Raw genomic sequence first — 11,093 nt, 5'->3', positions numbered from 1 at the left:
TAAGAAATAGTTTTACCATTTAATTATCATCATAAAGATTTCATTGTTTTTATTGTGAACAATGTGTACACCAGTCGGCACATTCGTTTATAGGTAATGAGTCTTTTACTTATATTTGTGGAGCAAAAAATTAATATAAAAAATTATAGAGCTGACATGTGGATTTTTAGCTACAAGAGAACAAAATTCCTTCATTAAAATTAGGGCAAAAGACTGTTTACTACCCTCATATTTCGTGGTTTTCAACATTTAGTACATCAATTTTTTTTCATCCCAGAGTCATACCTAAAATGTTAATTTTGGGATAGTTTCATACATCCGTTAGTCAAAATGTTAGTTCTCCCGTTAAGTGATGACGTGGCGCCCATGTGGACAATGATTGGGTGCCATGTGTCATTAAAAAATATATTAAAATATTAAAAATATTAAAAAAAAAACAAAAAAAAAAACATAATCCCTTCCCTGCAACCTGCACCCTCCCCAGCTTTTTCTTTCTTCTGTTCTTCTTCTTCTTCTTCTTCTTCTTTTTCTTTCTTTTTCTTCTTCTTCTTCTTTTTCTTCTTCTTCTTCTTCTTTTTCTTCTTATCTTCAGGATTTAAAAATTAAAAAAAAAAAAAAATCTGGGCTTTCACCCATCCCAACCCCCTTCCTCCTTCTCCCTCCCTTATCTTCAAGATTTAAACATTTAAAACAAAAAAAATAAAAAATCTGGGCTTTCACCCATCCCGACCCCCTCCCTCCTTCACCATCCCTTCTCTTCCTTGCACCCATCCTCCCCGCACACCCACCCATTCCCCTCATTCTCCCTCCCTTCTCTCCTCTGCAGTACACACGGAGATCTCTCACCCTCCCTCCAATTCCTAACCCTAACATTAATCTGGTATAAAAAAAATTAAAATTTTTTTTTTTAATTTGGAATTGCAGGTCGTCGGACTTGATGGGTCCTCAAGAGGTCTTCGATCTCCGCCATAACCCCCGTGTCGACGGTGCTCGACCTCCTCCCAATGGCTTCAGAGGGAGGGGTGGGAGGGCTCCGTGTGGACTGCAGAAGAGAGAAGGGATGGAGAAGGAGGGGAATGGGTGGGTGTGCAGGGAGGATGGGTGCAGGGAAGAGAGGGGAGGGAGAAGGAGGGAGGGTGTCGAGATGGGTGAAAGCCCAGATTTTGTTTTTTTTTTTTTTTTTTTTTTGTTTTAAATTTTTAAATCCTGAAGATAAGAAAGAAGAAGAAGAAGAAGAGAAGAAAGAACAGGAAAAAAAAACCAAATCTGGGAAGAAGAAGAAGAAAAATCTGGGGAGGGTGCGGGTTGTAGGGAAGAAGAAGGGGATTATGGTTTTTTTTTTTAATATCAATATTTTTAATATTTTAATATTTTTTTAATGACACATGGCGCTCAATCATTGTCCACATGGGTGCCACGTCATCACTTAACTGGAGAACTAACAGTTTGACTAACGGATGTATGAAACTGTCCCAAAATTAACACTTTAGGTATGACTCTGGGATGAAAAAAAATTGATGTACTAAATGTTGAAACCCACGAAACATGAGGGTAGTAAACAGTCTTTTGCCCTAAAAATTAAAGACAAAAACTAAACATGAAATGCGAGAGGATTTTATGTCTGTTTCCGATTGATCTACTGTTAGCTCCGATCGATCACCCAGAACTCTTCAACACTTATTCTATGCTTCTATCATAGTTGAATTGATTGCCACTTCCATATTTGTATCCAACATTTTAATTTTGAGCCGTAAATCACAACAATCTCCATCTCGGCAAGAAATTAGCAAACTTCCAAATCAAATACAAACGCCAAGTGATCACCAAATTCTTTCAAAATTGATATCCGCCATGACTCAAAAATTCCAAATGGCTTCAAAACTTGAATTTTTCTCCAGCTTTCTCCAAAAATTTCATTACATAAACTAGAAAATAAGAGCCAAAAAATCTATGCACAGCTCGAAAAAAACAAACCAAAAATGTGAACCGAATGAACGTTGCCTCAAAGACAACCAAAGGATTCAGTATTCAAACTCTTAAAATCATCCTCCCATCCAATTTTTTTAAATATCAAATTTTGCTGACAACACAGAAACCTTCATAATAACCGATGTGAAGCTAAAAATAATCATAATGCAACACGTGGATCTTTGGATAAAAAGGACAAAAATAGCCTTGAGGCACATCGGGATTCCTATGCGCGAGCAACAGGCAATCATCCCTCAACCAAGTCAAAAGTACCCAAAATAGGTAATAATTCAAAACCTATTTCATCCATCCTCATCAAATCCTTTCCATAAGGTAACTCCAAAATCTTTCCCTTTTTATTATACTAATTAGCTAATCAATTAGGGAATTATTCTATTAATTGGCTAATTATTCAATTATGGCCAATTAAACACAAATCAAGAACCTAGTCCACAAAGAGAGCCAAGTGGCCGGTCCTCTCTCACCCAAGGAGGCCGGCCACACCCCTATAAAAGTGCTCTCATTCTCTCCAAAACCCAATTCCAATTCTTTTGCTAAATTCTCAAAATTCTCCAAATAATTTTCCCTCAAAATTCTAACTTTGTCATCAGAGGTTCTTCAGCCAAAGCTCTCCCCCCCTTTCATCATGGGTGCATGAGGCCCTTGGTCTTGACCTAAGGTGTTATTTGTTTTGTAGGTGCAATTTTGTCCAAGATCAAGGAGGAAGAAATTTGCATCCACAAATTGGTACTTTCATTGAGAGGAAAGTCGCACACTCGTAGAAGACTCTCGCATCAAAGGTTTTTCTATTTTCTTGTCCATTTGTAGATTTTTCGTACATCTTTATTATTAGAATTTTGTATTTGCAAAAATTATTTGATAAAACGTAAACAAGAAGTACAATGGCTAGAAATTTAGAAAATTCGACAAGTGAAAATTCCAATATTCAAGAGATGGGACCGTGGTAATCCCCGAGGCTAAATGTGACAATAAGCGGAGTGGCACGACCACTACGAGGCTCCACTATGGCAACCACCCGCGACAAGATCCATGGCACCACTACCACAGCCCAAGCCGTGCCATCCAAACTTGCACGGGCCCAAGCCCAAGCCTTGCCATCCAAGGCCCACGGCACCAAAGTCATGACCTAAGCCATGTCACTCGAAGCCTAATGCGTTGCCAAGCCAAGCCCAAACCTCTCACTCGCGTGCGCCACACGCCAAGCAGCCTACTCTCGTAGCCCAGCTTGCTCCTGTGACTTCTCAAGAAGCCCAAGTCGGCCCAAGACTATCTCAAGCATCCGGACCTGCCATCGAGCCGAAGGCATTCTCACCACATTTCTCCACGGATTTGACAGTTCCCAACTCAAATCTTGTGCCCGGAGTCTACCATCCTTCCACTGCTCAAGAAGGCATATTCCTTCCAAGCTCTTCCAACCCGAATGGTGAACAACACTTGTCTCGAAAAGTCATAGAGTTGACAAGTGCCCTTGCACAACAGACGACCTTAGTGATTAGCTCTTGCAACGCATCAAGATCCAACGTGCCCTAAACGAGGTGTCCCGAAATAGAACAAGGGCAGACAAGGAACCTCTCTAGCAGCATCTTGGTAAGCAGCCACTCCACAAACCATGAATCGAGCGTTCGGGCAGCGTACAATCCCGATTGGGCCCCTGAGATAACATATACTCCCGTCTTAGTACGCGGAGGAGTGCACTCTCGACTAAGCCCACAGACGAGTATACACTCATGGTTGGGGCCACGCTTCAATAATCAACATGAGCAGCCTTCTAGGCAAAACGTTCATTTGCGGCTAGGCCCGTAAGGAGCATTCTCCACATCGCATCGGAACATGTAGCATGACGAACATAGAGAAACAGTCACTCAATTCGGCTCAAGTTCAACTAGCAGCCTACAAAGAAATCCCTCACCTGCTAGGAATTTACCTCATGCACCGCAGCCGCGGCATAGACTAGCCGAGCATGGAGAAGAGCAGACTAGACCAGCAGGTCAAGACCGGGGGCAGCCGAGGGCTTTGCTACCCCTAACAAAGGTAAATTCAGGAAGAGGTAGAAAGGTTCCTTAATGAATAGATGTGTGATTTCCAACGCAACGAAGTGGCCGATGAAACACTACGGTGGGATATGACCAACATGAGCAGGTCACCCTTCACGGATGAGATCGAGCAAGCAGAGCCTCCACGCAAGTTTAGCATAACACACTTCACATCTTTCAAAGGAGATGGAGATCCAGAGAGGCATTTGAAGCACTACCAAAGCGTAATGGTCATTTATCAGAGCAACGATGCCCTTATGTGTAAAATATTCACCACCACTTTACAAGCCAAGGCGCAAGATTGGTTTCACACCTTGCCACCATAATCCATCTGGAGTTTTGATGATCTTTCATTGGTTTTCACCAAAGAATACTCATTCTATTGCTCAATCAAGAAAAAGTCTGACCACTTGTTCAACGTGAAGAAAAATCCAAAAGAGTCGCTCTGCGACTACGTGAAAAGGTTCAAAGCGGAGAAGGCAAAGATCATCGGATGCGACGACTCAATAGCAAGTGCAACCTTTCAAAAAGGACACCCAGCAAACGACCCATTGTTTGGAGAAATGATCATGAAAGAAGACCTGACTCTAGCAGACTCATTTGCTTTGGCAGTGAATCATGCACTTTAGGACGAGGCTCGACGAGCAAACAAGGCACCCGAGCAGCCTCGAAAAGAGTCGGCAGTCGCTCAAAGGAAAGAGGACGGGAAACAGTCCAGCAAAAGCAAGCAGAAGGCTAAACGTAGGGACCGACCCATGACCAAATAAGGTTTGACGACCAAGAACTACTCTAAGTTCTCAATTCCGATCCACCAAATCCTTTGCGACATTAAGAACGAGGCATGGTTCAAGCTGCCGAAACAATCGAAGGGAGATACTTCTAAGTTGGATCACACCAAATAATGCGCATTCTACCGAGGTCCGGTTACACAACCGATGACTGCTACACTTGGAAGAACTACCTAGAGAAACTCGTGAAAGAAAGCAAGGTAACAAATACTTGAACAAGCCAGTTGTGCAACCTAAAAGGAATGCAGATGATGACGAAAAACCATCAACCAAGGCGATTCAAATCAATGGCATCTTCGCCGAATTCGAGCACTTGGGGGCCACTAGCAACTCTAAAAAGAGAAAGATCCAACAGGCTCTATTAGTCTCACATATCCAAGCAGTCGACACCCAACCTGGACCAATTATTGGCTTCATCGAGTAGGATGCTAAAGGCGTCGATTTCCCACACGACGACGCACTAGTTGTATCTATCCAACTAGCCCATGCTATAGTTGATAGAATAATGGTTGACAATGGAAATGCAGTCAACCTACTTCAACTTTCAGTCATTCAGAAGATGGGCCTAGAAAACACAATCATATACTGAGCAGAGGTACTCACCGGATTCAATGAGCACATCTCAACTGTCATCGTTCACATCACACTCGACGTAAAAACACCTCCAATTGTCTCAAAGTAGACGTTAACGATTGTAAGCGACCTATCTCCTTAGATTGGGATTCTTGGGAGACCTTGGTTGATCAAGCTGTATGCCGTCATTTTCGTCAAGTATCAAAAAATCCGATTCTGTTTCTTGGGAGGAGAAGTCGGAGAGATCAAGTATGACCAGGCCGTATCTCGATGATGCACTGTGCAAGTTTTAAAGCAGTCAAAGAAGAATACCTTTAACCTCGTAGAGGCTACCGAAGTCCAAAAGGATGAAAATGTTACCAAATAGCAATTACAGCAAGCGGATCAAGAAGATGACGCCCAAGCAGACAAGATATGATGGACACCTGAAGAGGATGCCGAGGTCATCATTCTTGATCCCCAACAGCCGGAAAAGACGGCTAGAATCAGCTCACGTCTAACCCCAGTTGAGAAGGAAGAACTCACGACTTTCCTTAGGGAAAACCAAGACATCTTTGCATGGTCACCTTCCGACATGCTTGTCATCGATCCCGAGGTAGCTTGCCATAAGCTATACGTCAACCCGTTGCCAAATTGGTGATCCCAAAGAGAAGACATTTCGCACACGCGCGAGTAGCGGTCATCGAGGCAGAAATTGACAAGCTACTGAAGGCCGGATTCATAGAAGAGGTAGCACACTCAACATGGCTTTCCAATGTCATGCTAGTCGTGAAGAAAAAGAAGGGCAAATGGAGGGTTTGCGTAGACTACACCGATGATTTGAAGGTTCTAAGCTCAATCCACGAAGGCGTTTGTGGCAACCACTCTGGAGGCCTAGCCTTAGCACATAAGGCTTTTAATGCAGGCTACTACTGGCCTACCATGCACCAAGATGCTAAAACGTTAGTACAAAAGTGCGACCGCTGCCAACTCTATAAGCCGGTACCAGCACTACCTGTTAACAAGCTACACCCGCAGACGAGTCCTTGGCTACTCATGCATTGGGCAATCGACTTGGTAGGACCTATGCTGCCTGTTACTGAGGGCAGAGGCATGATGATCGTGACAACCGACTACTTCACCAAATAGGTAGAAGCAAAGCCCATGACTACTATGACTCAAACGGACATAGAGCGCTTCATATAGAGGAACATCATTTGTCGATTTGGCATCCTTCAGTCCATCATCACTAATAACGGTCCGCAATTCGTGGGCAAATATTTGGCGAAGTTCTTCCTAAAGTATGGCATCAAGTAGCACATGTCCACGCGGAGATATCCTCAAGGCAATGGGCAGGCCGAAGCATTCAACAAGAGAATCCTTAACTGATTCAAGAAGTCTCTCACTGACAAAAAGGAAAAATGGCCAGACGAACTCCCCGGATGTCATGGGCATATCGCACCACCAAAAAAATGAGCAACCGGTGAAACTCTTTTCTTTTTGGCATTTGGTTTGGAAGCGATCATTCCTCCCAACATCTTTGTGCCAAGCATTAGTACTCTACTGCCAAACATTGAGCAGAATAGTAAAAGATGGCCATAAGTTTAGATCTAGCAGAGGAGAAGCGTGAGCAAACCATCACTCACATCGCAGCCTACCAACAACAGCTAATTTTTAGCTACAATAAAAGGGCCAAGATCCGGCAGTTCCAACATGGAGATTTAGTCCTAAGAAAAGCCTTCATCATTGCCCACAAAGAAGGCTTCAAGAAGATGGATCCCATTTGGGAAGGCCTGTACAAGATCAGCAAAGTAGGCGATAAAGGTAGTTACACCCTTGCCACCATGAACGATAAAAAGATTGAGAAGCAATGGAGCACCTACAACTTGAGAAGGTACCATATGTGATCTTCCACCATATCAAGACCTGAAGACTCAAGCAGCTTAACGGGCACTACCTTTCAAACCGAGGACTATCCAATTGTTATGCAGTCTTTTATAGCTAAGTTATTTGTTCATTTCACTCATTTTTCATTGAGAAATTCAGAAGTAATTTACAACTTAACTTGACTTCATGTTTACAACTACTTATCCATCCTACACTTCAAAAGAAGATCACACCCTTCTTAGGGACTTACCGCAAGGATTGCACCCTCCGAGGGACCAACCATGCTCTCTAGTGCGAGAGGGTAAACTAATTCCCTAACACCCACATGGGTATGCTCTCCAAAGTGGGAGGATAAACTCTACACTTCGAATATCCAGACGTGGATGAGCTAGGCTGCCTTAATATAACCAGATGCACGATGGTTTGTGCCGGGATTCCTAGAAGTAGCCATTATGGTCTTTTTCAAGGTTTAGCTAACTAAAGGATTTTGGGTCTCTTAGCCTAATCCATAGGGAACCAAGCCCTAGAGACGGAGGGGGCACATTACGCAGTATGCCTTACGGACGACTGCCTTGGAAACGTAAAGGTTACCGAGTGCACTAAGGTAACCTACGATTTTTGAAAGACTACCTATGGCTTGCCTTTCGAGCAGTAAAGTTGTGCTAGACTTATACAACTGCATATTCTTGTGAAAGGTTAAACAAGCTAGCGTGCATTTATGAAGCCTTATCCATTGCCGACATGCTACGTAGTCGATAAGCTTCACCACTGCCAAGTGCGAAACAACCTACACCAAGTCTTAAAGTGTTGTGGTACTTGCTACGCAACCTACGAAATTGGAGAAAGCCAAGGTTAACAGCCTAGTGGTTACGCAGACTTGTCTGCTTCTGTAAGTAAGGCATATGGCTGCCAACCCTATGGCTAACAACTTTGTAAAGTTCTACACCAACACCTACGGCTGAGTAGGCTACACAGGCATGTTTGCTTATAGAAAAGCAGCACGCTCGCCACTGGCCTATAAAGTCTAAAGGTTAGGGCATGAACAGAAGAAGCGAAGACGGAGAAAAGCGAAGGAAACAAGTTTATTAAATTTTCTAGCAAAATTAATAAACAACTAGCAAAGAATGAAGGAGTTCAAACAAAAGCAACAAGGAAAACAAAGAAAATCCTAAAGGCTACCTAGAATACTACTCTTCAGCAACTTGGACATCCCATAACTACTCGATTGCCACACCTTCAGCAGTCGCAACACCTTTAGCAGTGGCACCATTCGACACTTCACTCCTAGCTGCCCCAGCTTAGGCACCAACCTCTCCGACTACTTCACCAATAGAAGACTCAAAACTAAATGCAAGCAAGTCTTTTAGAGAAATAGAGAAGGTCTTAAAATCTTTACCAGAAAACTCAAAGTCGGATGACCGCCCAAAGAGATGATCTACATAACCCAACTTGTAGAAGTCGGCTTGATTCTAAGTAAGTGAAGCCTCGAACCTAGCCTTCTCACCTTTCAATTGCTCATTTTTCTCAAGCAAACAAGCATGAACTCGCTGCAGCTCCTCCACTTTTTTTTTCTTCAGATTCTTGTTGATCTTCAAGGCACCTTGGAGTTCCAACACTTGAGGCTTAAGTTTATCAACAACCTTTTGAAATGGATCACTTGGTTGTAAGCAGCGATCAGTTCTTCATCCTTTGCATAAGCAGCGTAGCGGAATACAGAGATGACACGCTCAAGATCTTGAATCTGAGGTATGTAACACTCGATCTCCTTATCTACACTTTCATATTTTACTTGGATCGCGTCAAGCTTAGTCTTCAAATCCACGATCTCTTGGCGAGCGGTCTCAAGCTGCAGAGAAGTGGGGGCAGATATATTAGACCCCTTCATAATAGCAAGCTTAGATTCCAATTTCTTGACTTTTTCGGTGGATGAGTAAGCTTCAGCTGCCACAGTTCTTGCCACCTTCTTGGAAGCCTTGGTATCCTTGTGATCAAGAAACATAGACTCGGCTGCTAGAATCGCCATTTTTCTGCATCATGGCCAAGAGAACAGTCCTTCTATACCAAGTCGTATGCTTCGCAAAAGAACTTGGGCCAACAACCCCTTTGACGCCATCAATAAACTTGGCATATACATCCATGTCCTCAAGCATATCTAGTTTCAAAAGTGCACAAATCTCAGCAACTTCCCCATAAATAGACTTGGTCAATTTCTCACGACTGCTTGCACTAGCAGTCTCCTTATTCTTAACAGACGAGTTGGTCTTGGCAGCAGATGGAACAGGTTTGGCGCCATTTTAGTAGGCAGGGGCACCTTATCACTCTTCATAGCAGCAAGCCTTTCCAAAGGTAAACCAGACTTAGCCCCAAACGGACGCTTTGGCACAAACTTCGGCACCGAATGCATGGAGGAACTTTTACGCTGGGCAATCCTATCAGCAATTGAACTAGTAGCCTTCGGAATGGCAGACGCCATCGGCACAAATCTAGCAACCTCATATTTCTCCCTCTTAGAGGAAGTTAAGTCAATCACAAGCTTGGGAGCAGCCAGTGAACCCTCACGAGCAGCGAAATGAGTCTTTGACTTCTTCTCAGCAAACGTCTTTTGAGCAGCTGGTGAACTTTCGTGAGTAGCAGATGAAGTCTTTGGCTTCTTCTCGGCAGACATTTCTTGAGCAGGAGGGGAAAACCTCTTTTTCTCACCTTCATTTGTAGCAGGCTCTACCACAGTGATAGGATGAACCAACGCCTCAGCCTTGATTCGTTTTATCCCCTCTTTCGGGGGCAGCCCACCTTTTTCCCTATGAAGGGGATTAAGCAGCCAATGCCATTCACGGAACTCAGAAGGGATACCTAGAGAAAAATGCACTTTCTTCATGTCCGGAGAAGTCTTAGGAGTTGAGCCAATCTTCGAATCTACAAAAACAGTTGGAGATAATTAGAAAATTAAAGAGCAGCTTAACACAAATACAAAGCAGTCGAAAAATTAAGCAGCTCACTTACCAAATATGAAAATCATTGGAACACGCAGCTCGAAGGAAGAATCAGACTCCCATTCTCCACTTATCTCCAAAGTCTCCTTGGCCCAGTCATGATCTCCCTTGCTCGATTTATCAAAAAGCCTATGGTGAGATCACAGCTACCCAACTCTCTCAACGTGACCTATGTCAAAGAAGTACCAAAATTCTTTGATGGTCAAATCTAAGTCAAAGAATTGGCTTAGATTGTGGAATCCCACCATCACACGGACCGCATTCGGAGAACATTGAGCAGGGGCATATCTCATGGAGCAGAGCACTTCTTGGAAAAAATGTGGCATAAGAAAGGTAAATCCCAACACAAAGTAGTAGGGGTGGAACTTGATAGCTCCCTGAGCCCCATCACATGGTTCACGACTGCTACCATCCTTAACCCGCTTCACACGCACTCCCGACGGAATGGCATGCCAATAAGCTTCGAGGAAATCTCTAAACAAGTCGTTGAAACTAATCTTGAAGTGAGCAACCTTGAAGTAGCCAACCTTGCTCAAAGACCCACCTTGACGGTACAACGGCGGTACACTATCATCATTCTTGTGGTTCGAAGAAGACATACTTGAAGGCAAGCCACACGACCCAAAAAAAAAAGTGCTCAACAGGCCTTTCGGCCCAAAAGAGGCTCCCAGCCTCACTCTCTCTTTTCTTCTTCATGCACGGGCCCAAGCCCAACCTTTTCCAAAAAAAAAGAAAAAAGTTGAAGGCCCAAACCGCAGGAGCCCAGTGTCCTCACCAAGCCTCACAGCTTGGCCTGTTCTCCATTGCCCGCAGGCTTCACGCCCTGACTCCAAATTGGCCCACGCCAAGTCCAA

Source organism: Malus sylvestris, chromosome 11, assembly GCF_916048215.2.
Source record: "Malus sylvestris chromosome 11, drMalSylv7.2, whole genome shotgun sequence".
NCBI lineage: Eukaryota > Viridiplantae > Streptophyta > Magnoliopsida > Rosales > Rosaceae > Malus > Malus sylvestris.
Note: the sequence above shows the minus strand (reverse complement) of the source record.